Source organism: Protobothrops mucrosquamatus, unplaced genomic scaffold (assembly GCF_001527695.2).
Source record: "Protobothrops mucrosquamatus isolate PMUCROS unplaced genomic scaffold, P.Mucros_1.0 scaffold1133, whole genome shotgun sequence".
In the NCBI taxonomy this organism is placed as follows: domain Eukaryota; kingdom Metazoa; phylum Chordata; class Lepidosauria; order Squamata; family Viperidae; genus Protobothrops; species Protobothrops mucrosquamatus.
The window spans coordinates 807,287-818,824 of NW_015387351.1; the positions used below are offsets into that span (position 1 = coordinate 807,287).

General features: G+C 40.0%; 1 protein-coding gene across 2 annotated transcripts in view; it reads left to right on the forward strand.

The window, feature by feature from the left end:
• NHEJ1 (non-homologous end joining factor 1) overlaps positions 1-11,538 on the forward strand; it is a 97,950-nt gene that overhangs the window by 61,192 nt on the left and 25,220 nt on the right. The window lies entirely within an intron of this gene.

An 11,538-nucleotide genomic window follows, 5' to 3' on the forward strand; every position in this document is an offset into this window, starting at 1 on the left:
TTAGGTAGGGATGATTTTAAGAAAATTTTAATTGACACACAGCTTCCAATATTTGGCTTTTAATTTGGTTTTATGGGGTTTTTTGTTTTTTGATGTATTTTGTTTGTATCTGTTTTAATATGCTGTGCACCGCCCTGAGTCCTACGGGAGAAGGGCGGTATATAAATTAAATTATTAAATTAAATTAAATTAAATTAATTTTAAAAATGTCCAACATATTTCAGAAAATGTTCTCATTCTGCAGCAGTGTTTGTCTGTCTACTAAGAAAAGAAAGCTTTACCTAAACCTGAAGGTGAGGAGGAGGAGGAGAAATACTGAACATTTTTCAGTAGGAGATTAATCTCTTCTTTATTACTGTATTCTTTATTATTAGTCTTCTTAACAATTTGCACTGTTGTTCTGGTGGCCTTAGTTAGGAGGGAGAGATCATTGCTCAGTGATGGTGCAGGCACACACTTTGCCTTCAGACTCCAATTACCCAAGGATCTACTACCGTAGCAGTTGATGGGAGACCTAGTTTTACAACCCTGGAGATCTTCTGCCAGTCAGAGAAGAGATAATGTTGTGCGAATTGATCAGAGAGATTAAAAGTGCAAAGTAGATTTCCATGCAACAGAGTATGAACCTCTGTTTGGCCAAGAAGCACCCAACTGGTGAGTCCAATCTTATTGACACAAAGCTTGTTTTATCTTAATGTACAACCACAGAAAATATCACGAGAGCTGCATATGTTTAATGTAAAACGCAAGAAATATTGAGTAGCGTGAACAAAGAGTTCCAGCAGAATATGTTGAACTCTTGAAGTGTTTTTAACACCTTCACTAAAGCTGATTTTATGTAATGGAAACATTCTTTAAAACTATTTAGCGCTTTTTCAGTTCAGTTGAAGTGGAAGGTTGTTCTTCTATAATGAGATACTGAAGGTGTGTTTGCCTTTGATGTTAGAAATATAAGGGACTGTTGGTTGTACAAACAAGCTTCTATACCCAAGTGCATTTTATGACTCTATATTTCCTTCGGAGTATGAATCCTTGATCTTTGCTATGTTTGCATGGTGCCTACCAATAAACAATGGTAAATAATTAAAGAATCCTTAGGGCTAATAATCGTGGTAGCACTGAGCTATGGAACTGTGCTGGGGAATCTTCTGCATCAATGAAATTTTGTTGATCTGTTTTTGAAGAAGAATTTCTTTGGAGAAGTGGCTGGAAAGGCATGCTTGGCAACAGGACTGGGTTACCAGCAAGATGTTCGGGGTTCTGTCATCATCTTGATTACTAAGCAAACTCCATTGAGACTGGGAATGGAATGCTAAGAGCAATGCTCTTAGCATTCCAATGGAGCATTCCAGTGAGAGAGCCAGCTTGGTCTAGTAGTGGTTCAGGTACCAGGCTAGAAAGTGGGAGGCCCTGAGCTCTGAACCCCATCTTAGCCATAAAAATGGGCTGGGTGACCCTGGGCCAGTGACTTTCTCTCAGCCCAACTCACTTTGCAGGGTTGTTGTTGTGGAGAAAACAGGTAGAGGTAGATGTGTTGGATATGCTTCGTCCCTTGAATTGTTTGTACAAATAATGAAGGTGGGATACAAACAAATAAATAAATACAGGCATTCCTCGACTTACGATCACAAATTGAGCCCAACATTTCTGGTTTTTTTTATTAAAGATTTTATAAAATTTTACAATATAAATCCCCCCCTTTCCCCTTCCCACCCTTCCACCCCCCTCCCTCCCCCCTCACTTCCCAGTGCCAATCACAGGGTTAACAATAACATAATCATACTCTAATTAACATTAATCAACTATTAAAATAACATATCTGTAACCTCCTTTAACTCTCTTTTAAACAATACAATTATTAAAAACAATAATAATAACNTTACAATATAAATCCCCCCCTTTCCCCTTCCCACCCTTCCACCCCCCTCCCTCCCCCCTCACTTCCCAGTGCCAATCACAGGGTTAACAATAACATAATCATACTCTAATTAACATTAATCAACTATTAAAATAACATATCTGTAACCTCCTTTAACTCTCTTTTAAACAATACAATTATTAAAAACAATAATAATAACAACACTTTAATAATTAAAAATAATACTAAACAAAATATTCTAACCTTTATACAACCATAATATTCCAAAATTTACTCAAAAAATATTTCTGTTGTTAAGTGAGACATTTGTTAAGTGAGTTTTGCCCCATTTTATGACCTTTCTTGCCACAGTTTAATAATAATAATAATAATAATAATAATAATAGTAATGAAGTTGGAAGGGACGTTGGAGGTCATCTAGTCCAACCCCCTGCTCAGGCAGGAAACCCTATACCATTTCAGACAAATGGCTGTCCAGTCTCTTCTTAAAAACTTCCAGTGTTGGAGCATTCACCACTTCTGGAGGCAGGTTGTTCCACGGGTTAATTGTTCTCACTGCATCACTGCAGTTGATAAGTTAATAACCTGGTTGTTAAGTGAATTCCCCATTGACTTTGCTAGTCAGAAGGTGGCAAAAGGTGGTCACGTGACCCGGGGACACTGCAACCGTCATAAATATGAATCAGTTGTCAAGCGTTTGAATTTTGATTCTATGAGCATGGGGATGCTGCAAAGGTTGTAACTGTGAAAAACGGTCAAGACACATTTTTCAATGCTGTTGTAACTTTGAATGGTCACTAAATGTAAATCAAAGACTATCTGTAAATAAAATAAGTGCCAGACAGATCTCCAAAGTGTTTAGTTGAACCAGTAAGGGACCATGAATCACCGCGGAAGTCTGTGAAATATATACTGCTCACAAAAATAAAGGGAACACATCCTATAGGATGTCTCATAGGATGTGTTCCCTTTATTTTTTTGAGCAGTATATTAATGTCTTATAGTATTTCCCTGCCATTACTGGTAGCTTCCTTAGTCTACATGCAAATATGTGTGCCTCTGTAATTGTGTACCTACCAATTCTCCAACATGAAGAACGTTCTGTATAGGAAATTCTTGTTGTATTCACTTTACATATTTTGTCAACGTATACCTGCTATCTTACAATGTTTCCTGCATCTTGGGCCTGCCAAAAGACTATTGTATTTTCTTGCAAGAATCCTAACCATTTTGAAGGTGCATTTCATTCATAGGTGTATATTAGTTAAAGCCAGGCATATTCATATGAATGAATGAATGAATGAATGAATGAATGAATGAATGAATGAATGAATGAATGAATGAGGGCTTCATTGAGAACCAAGATGTGTGAGCTGGTTTGACTTTGAGTTCAGAGAATTTGAGTGCATGTGTCAGCTCTGAAGGTGATAATACTATAAGTAAAGTGCTACTTCTCAGCCTCATTTGGCTCATCTGTAGTTTAATAAAGTGATGATTATGATTCCTACAAATGAACTCATTCACTTGTAGGAATTATAAAACACTTAGCTCTTAGCAAGTACCACAGAAATGATGATACATTTAAGGAATGCAACTGAAGCGGCTTTTCTTCGGCAATTTAGCTCAGAGGTCGCACACTTCATTCTACAAATATATTATAGTCCTAAAACTTTGAACCACAATAGTGATATTGCCATAACCTATATATTAGGATATTGTGATACCACAAAATGTAAATCAGGGATTGTTTGATGGTACTTTACAATAGGTAATATATCCTCTTCACCCCTTTTTGCTCAGTGAAGAATTATTCTTCCTTTGCCCAAGAGAGTTCCCATGACCAGGAGTGTTTTATTAGTGGCAGGTGTTTGGGCATCTTTTGAAACCTGAGCCTTATATGTCCTCTCACCTGCCGATGAACCCAGAGCCAGGGCACCTCTGCCCAGTGCCAGAGATTACTGCTGCCTGTAGTCTTGACAAGATCATCCCTCTGCTGGGGACAGGCATGTAACGTGCAATTTCACAGTAGCATGGTGCTCTGTTTGTTTGGTGCACTGATCTGTTGTGGCCCTCCCCGTTGCACAGTCTTGAGTGCTGTCAGATTGGGATTATGGCCACGATTTAGTGGCTGCCATAATACTTCTTCAGGGACTGCATCACTGTCTGGCAGGAAACGAAAGGGAAAACCACCCCAGGAATTTGAGGAAAATTGGCACTGGAGACTGAGAGGCCTTCCCAGTATAAAATAGGGGCACTCTTCCCCAAAATAAGAGTGAGTGCTGAAAGAACAACTCTATTTTTAGTGTGCTTAATTTCCAGTGATTGATACCAAGGCCAATTTCATCTGCTTCATGGGAAGGAAGAGAGTGAACTTGGATGTCTTTGAAAAATCCATCTCTGGAGTCACTGGAGAATCCATCAGCAGTCCATTTTTGCATTACAGTCTTTGGAGAAATAGTCAGTGGATTAAGAAGAACACGTACAGTATTATGGAGTTGTAAGAGAGGGAGAAGTGATTGGTAGTAATCAAGAGTATAAAAAGTGATTGAAGTGAGACGAAGGCTTCCAGATACAGGCCAGAGCTATTGTCTGTTGATAGATTGGATACTCCTCTCCAGGTTGAGAAGACTCAAATAAGATGCTAGGATAGTACTAGACAAGAAGACAGAAATTTGTGAGAGTTCTTTGTTTTTATTTTTCATGGAAGAAGACTGAGATTCTTCTGGAGATAAGTGAGATCAGAAATACAGAACCTGGTTTAGTGAAAACTACCATCGATCAGTTCTAGGATGCTTAAGGGTGTTTATTTTAAAGTAGTGCTATTTTGTAGCTTGGATTTATACAGTTTCAGAATATGTGGCTTAGTCATTCTATTGGCTGCCCTTTTATTCTGTGGCCATATCAGATCATGCAGTATCAATATCATGTCCATGTGTGTGCTCTGAAAATAGTCTGTTTGTCTATGTTTTGTGAAGGAGAGGGCTCTAGCATCTATTCTTCCAAGCACCACTCAGCCTGGAGCTAACCCTCCCTCTTCCGCTGCCAGGCTTCTCCTGAAGTGTCACTTCCTCATTTTTCCCTGGACCCAGCTGCTGCTGCTGGCTTTGTTGGCTGAGGCAGTTTTTAGTTCTGACTGGTTGGCCCCCTGCCAAACCAAACATCCCCACCCTGGTGCACAACATGAGGTGATAAGAAAGAAAGCTTAGAGTAGGCCAGGATCCCTCATGGAAGGGCAGGTATCTTGTGTCCAGTCCATGACCTCCCTACCACATGACCTTAGAGGCCATGATTAAGATTGTGTGAGAGTGTGAGAGTGTGTGTGTGTGTGTATGTATGTGTTTCTCTTCCTTCAGCATCCATCCTTATGAAATGCTCTCAGCGCCTCTGTCAGCCAAACCCACAGTGCCTGCTGCCCAGGACTGACTCCAGGCAGACGGCTTTGATGGGTAGGGGCTTGACTATATATTTGGCATTCCAACTGCGGCACGTGGAAAGCCGTGAAAGCCTTTGCTTGACAAATTCAGAGGGCTGTCACCTCCCAGCTAACCACCAGGCCACTGATATTTTTAGGCTCTAAATGCCAAGGATTTTTTTTCACTTTCTGATTTTTTCAGTTTGTTGTGTTCCTTCTTTCTAAAGGGAATGTTTAGTGCAGGTGATGAAAGGCACCCCTGTAGGCTGTCTGAAATCTTCTCATTATCACCAAACAGGTAACATTTCTTCACTCAGCCTTGTTTGTGTGATTCCCCACAATAACCTTTCACTTGCCTCCTACGCCCATGTCTGTCCCTGAAAGATCTGCATTCCAGCTGCCAGAGGCTTTGGGAAACCATAAGTTTATTCCTATCATCATTTCTCACTAACATTTGGAATTTGGAGAACACTTTGGAGATTTGGGACAACTATTTCCTGAAAACACATACAGGTACCTTTTCAAGGCTTGATTTCCCCACCCATCGGAACACTTCTAAAATTCCCATTTCATTCTCAGTGATTGATGAGGATGGCTTTTAAACTGTGCCAGGCCTAAAGAGAGCAACATTTTCTAAATACCTTATAGTAGATTGATTTGGGCCTCCTGATCAAGGGTGTCTTGTTAATTGCATTAATTGTGGTGGTTCCCACCAGGGGGAGCCAGCTGCCTTCTCTTTGGGAACAAACTTCAATAGACCTGATGAAGACTAGAGTTGGTGCCACCCGGGTGATTGCAATTACTTTTTTTTTTTTTTTTAGTTTCATAAATTTAACTTTGCCTTCTTGGAGAAAAGAAGTTGCATTTGAGGAGTGATTTTACTCTGAGGCACCAGATCACCTTTTAGATGATTTATTTAGACACCTAAATAATTCAGGTCATTGTTCAATGACAAAGCCTATGAGACAGGAGAAGACAAGGGGTCAATCTTTGAGAACAGTATAGTAGTATCAGGATCAGGCTTCCAAATTCCTAGTTCCTGGCTGATAAATAACTGTGGAGCCGGTGTCTTGCTTGTAAATCTCCTTCCATACAGTTGTTCACTGAGTTGACATTGTCCAATACCTTATGCCACCTTATTTTTTGACTGGAGGTACTTGTCCATTTCCAAGCAAGACTGTTCAGATTTGAAAAATGTATTTTCTGGAGATGCCATTTTACAGTGTGGAGACTGCAGTTCAATCAATCTGCATCTGACTTTTTGCTTTCTATAGATTTTCCGTGTGTCCCTTTTTGTATTTGGGTACATTGTCAGTATTGCTTGGTGGCCTTATTTTAGTTACAAAATGTATTGAGCATAAGCAATACAGAAAAGGTCTTGTAACAGTATCTTTTCTGATTGAGGACAGTGACCTGAAGCAGAATTATAATTCAAAACCGACTGTTGTTTCTGCCTACAAAATAATCCTGACTTTTTGCAGGAGAAAAATCTCTGGAAGTATAAAGTAAGAAACATTTTTTTAAGATGGATTCCTCGTTAAGGTGATCCCCACAGGAAACAATTTGAAGCATTTGTGCTTGTCAGATGTTTTTCTAGTGCACCAACAGGGAAATCAGCTTCTTTTTCATGTGGTTATTTTAAAAATTTGTTGGCATCACAGGGATTTACACTTTCATTCGGGCTTTTTTACATCACCTTTCTTGTCCTGTTTTATGTTTGTTTAGCCTGGGAAGTGTCATGCTGCCTGCTGCAAACAGAAAAGGCCATACCGGGTAACAGAATCCAGATTAGGGGAGATAGAGCAGCAGGTGTCTGGGAGCCTAAACCAAATGGGGAAGTAGAGGCAGAGAGACCTAGTGGCTCTCAGATCGGTGAATGAGACAGTTGTGCAACTCTTGATCTACCATTTCTTCTTTATCAAAATATTAAATCAAAATGCAAGAGACCAGGCAGATGATCAGGTATTGCCTGCATAATACCTCGCCTGTCCAGTAGCTGGGAATCAAAAGCCTGTTCAGTGCCATTCTCCAGGCAGTCAGGCAGGCATCCACATGAATGTGCACTCTCCCAAATAGTGGCTGCCAGGTGCTTTGGATAATATTTCACTTTTAACCGTTTTCCAAAGACGTCCAGTTCAGTCCTGGATAAATAGATTGTTCCTCTGGGAAAATTTGGTATCCAGATTTCTAGATCAAATGCCACCTGGGAAGGAGCCTTGGAAGCAGAAAGTAAGGACTATCTCAAGAAACTTGCAGGCAGACATCTACTTCTGTGATTAAGTCTTGTTCTCCCTCCCTGCTTTTGTTGTGGTGGCTGAAGCTCTTGACTCAGTGGAGACCTATCTGGGCACCCACCACATCCTCAAGATGGGATGCTGTTCCTTCATGCTTTCTCTTTCCTGTGTTGCTCTTAGGCCTATCTGGCACTGATCAAGAGAGAGTGAGTGCTTGACCTTTATTCAGAGCCACATATCCTTCATCCCAACCTCCTTGCCTGGCAACTGTACCCACTTTATTTTCAAATGCACCTAGATTCCTTCATAAGCCTATAATCTGGGTTGATTTTGCTGCAATCCTCTGCATTTTCTGTCTGCATTGTCTTGCTTAACCCCTGACAAAAGGTGTACTGGCTGTTGCTTGGCCAATCCTTGTGGCTTCTGGTCGCTGTCGGCTTCTTAGATTTCTATGACACTAGTCAAGGCTCACGCTGTGCGGCTGAAAAGAACACATGATATAACATTACTCCCGTGTTCCTTGTAAACAGGACTTTTCTGGACTTGGGCAGTAAATGAGAAATGGCAAGAAATGCGTGATAGCAGTGTTTCGGACCCCGCTTGTGCCAAATTATACCCTTGTCCTATTGATTAATTTTTGCAGCTAGTTAAGAAAAATTAAAGAATGCATTTCAAAGGCTATGTTTTGTGGTGTCTTTTGGAGCAGAGAAATTTGAGCAGCTTTTTCTTCAAATACTCTTCTGTATGGTAAGATATATATATACCAGACCAAGTGTGGTCTATTACCTCAGATCAAAACAAGTGGGAAGTGCAGAGTTCCACTTTAATGCAGGAAAGATCCCTTTTCTGGGATCTTGTGACATTACCTGTAATGGCTCTTGACATACAAATTATATAAGAGGTTTTTGACCTCTGATATTTGCTCGCAATGCTTGCATCATAGATAAGGAGTCTAAAATCTCTTCAGAGTGATAGCTAATTTGCATGCGCAACTTCCGGGGAAAATCCTAGATTGGGCTACTAGAAAAACAAATGAGACTAAAGCCCTATCTAATTATGTTTGGCATAGCTGGCCTAGTCAATAGGATGTTGCACAACGCTACCTTTGGAAGCAGTGATCAATAACTTTTTTCATTCTCTGGCAACTGTCAATAAAGTGGATGGGAATTCCTAGGGGTTGGAGTTGCTAATGCTGTCTTTCCTGTGCTGTCCCTGGAGAAAATATGGAGAGTTGCTCTGGTGCTCTCCTCTCTAGGCTGCTGGGAGCTGTCTTTGGCTCCTGTTCACACTGTGTGGTTTCCAGAGTGACTCATGGTGGGTAGCAGGATCAAAGGTGTCTCTCCTGGCTCAGACGGGACAGATTCCACCAATTGCTCTGCAGTGTTTTTTCTTTCCACTGCTTCCTCACCAGGCACTTATTTACCTTTTGCTTTCTCTCCTTATCCAGCATGGAATAACCCACTCTCTGTCTTCCCCACCCTCTATATGCGCTCCCCTCCATTTTTAGTGGCTTTGTAGGCTCTGCGTGGCATAGTACCGTGCATGAATGGCTCTTTCTTTAGACTAGGGGTGAAAAGCATAGACTACAATCCTCCGCTCTGCTATCAGTTTGTTACAAGTAGGGTACTTTGGGCCTCTCTCCAGTACTTCATAATAGCCTTGGCTGCATTGCATGTGTATATTTCCATATGAACATAGGAATCTGCATGGTGCGGAACCATAAGCAGTACATTTTTTTTTTGTTTTTGTGATTGGGTCCTCAAGGATATCTTGTGAACTTGAGCTGCCAAAAACTGAAGCAGAAATATTCTGTGCGCAAAAGAGATGTTCTACAATTAAAGATTTGCTTCCATTTGTTATCTCATGGAGGTGGGAGGGCAGATCAGGTCACTGTGAGTTTCAGTAGGAACTGAGAAAACAGAAGAATATATCCATAAATTTGGAGCCTGCCATGAATTGCCATCCATGCTCTAAAAGAAGAATCAAAAGAAGAATTGCTAGATTGCCAGAGTTAGAACCCAATGAATTTATTGCTGCACTTCAATATTACATCTTAGCTTGGGTTTAACTGCTAAAACCTGAAGCAATTTTTACCAATCAGATTACTTTGACCTGGATATAGTTAACATTTAGATGTTTGTGTGCAATAAATGGGTTTTGTCCTTGAACAGACAGAACACTGAGTAGAAATGATAGGGAAGGCAAGTGAGAAACAAGGTGCACATACAGCATGGAAGAAAACAAAATAAGATAAAAATAAAAATCAACTAACTCATTTGCTTTCAAAAATAAAGCATTAATGGTGAGATACCCCATGCTGATATGTGCACATTGTTTTGTATTGAAAACAAAAAAAGATAATTTCATCTGAGATGTACATGAACTGGAACACTGTCATTGTATTTTAAGCTTTAAGTTTTATCCATTAAGAAAAAAAATCATGAAAGGAAAGGTTTTTTTTTTCTCTTGTGAAGCCCATCTAATGAAAAGCAGGGTAGAAGTAGAGGACAAGTGAAATTATGGTATGTTGTAAATGACAGAAGAAAATCCCCAACAGGAGATAAGCAAGTTTTTTTTCTCCTTTACAGCTGAGATGGATTACCCGGCAATTATTAATGAATTGGAATACTGGGGATATATCCAGAAAGTATAGAAGGTTCCATGATAAAATTGCTCACCAAAGTACCAAAAATTAAGTGGTATATTTAAACAAGGCTTCAACTACCAAGGCTTCTGAAATCCTTAAGGCTGGATAAAAAAAAAAATTCTCCGCTTCCCATCTGCCAGAAAACCTGGAGAACATACAGTGGCCAACAGACTGGAAGGGTCAGTTTATATTAAAAGCCAAAGAAAGGAGACTTGACAAAGTGTGCAAACCATTACGCAATATGTTGAGACTCTAGAAAAAGTACAGAAAAGAGTAACAAAGATGATTAGGGGACCGGAGGCTAAAGCATATAAGGAACAGTTGCTGGAATTGGGTATGTCTAGTTTAATGAAGAGAAGGACGAGGGGGGACATGATAGCAGTGTTCCAATATCTCAGGGGCTGCCACAAAGAAGAGGGAGTCAAGCTATTCTCCAAAGTGCCTGAAGGCAGGACAAGAAGCAATGGATGAAAACTAACCAAAGAGAGGAGCAACCTAGAACTAAGGAGAAACTTCCTGACAGTTAGAACAATTAACCAGTGGAACAACCTGCCTCCAGGAAGTTTTTAAGAAGAAACTGGACGACCATTTGTCCGAAATCTTATAGGGTTACCTGCCTGAGCAGGGGGTTGGACTTGATAACCTCCAAGGTCCCTTCCATCATCATCATCATCATCATCATCATCATCATCATCATCATTATTATTATATCCTTAATCTCATTTGCTAGCAAAATATTGCTTAGGATCATCCAATGCAGATTAGAGCCCTGTATGGAAAGTGAAGGGCTAGATGCTCAAGACAGAAAAGGCTATGGAACATGAGATATTATGTAGGAAAGTGCTCCAGAGGGTCATTACCATCACCCAGAGCATTATTGGCTGCCCTCTCCTCCCCACTGCCCCGGACGAACTGTTCAGTTCCCGCTGTCTTAGGAAAGCTCAAAACATTCTTAAAGACTCATCTCATCCAGGACATTCTTTTTTTTTAAGTTTTACAATCTGGCAGATGGTACAGGATAATAAAAACAAAGACAAATAGGCTGAAAAATAGTTTTTATCCCAGAGCTGTAACCATATTAAATGCTACTGTATAGTGCAACATTGAAGTGCAATATTAGGGGCAGCGCAATAATGAATAGACTATGAAGGATGTATGTATATAATTTATGTTCTTATTTGTAGTTTTTACTTGTGTGTAGCGTGCACTGTGGATAACACTTAATTTCGTTGTGGGTGACACAATGACAATAAAGATATTCTATTCTATTTCTGATGCAAACTAAATAATTCAGAAAGCCAATAATACCAAAAGGAAATCAATAGATACTTCATTGTAGTCAACATTACTTCAGTTGTGTTTACCA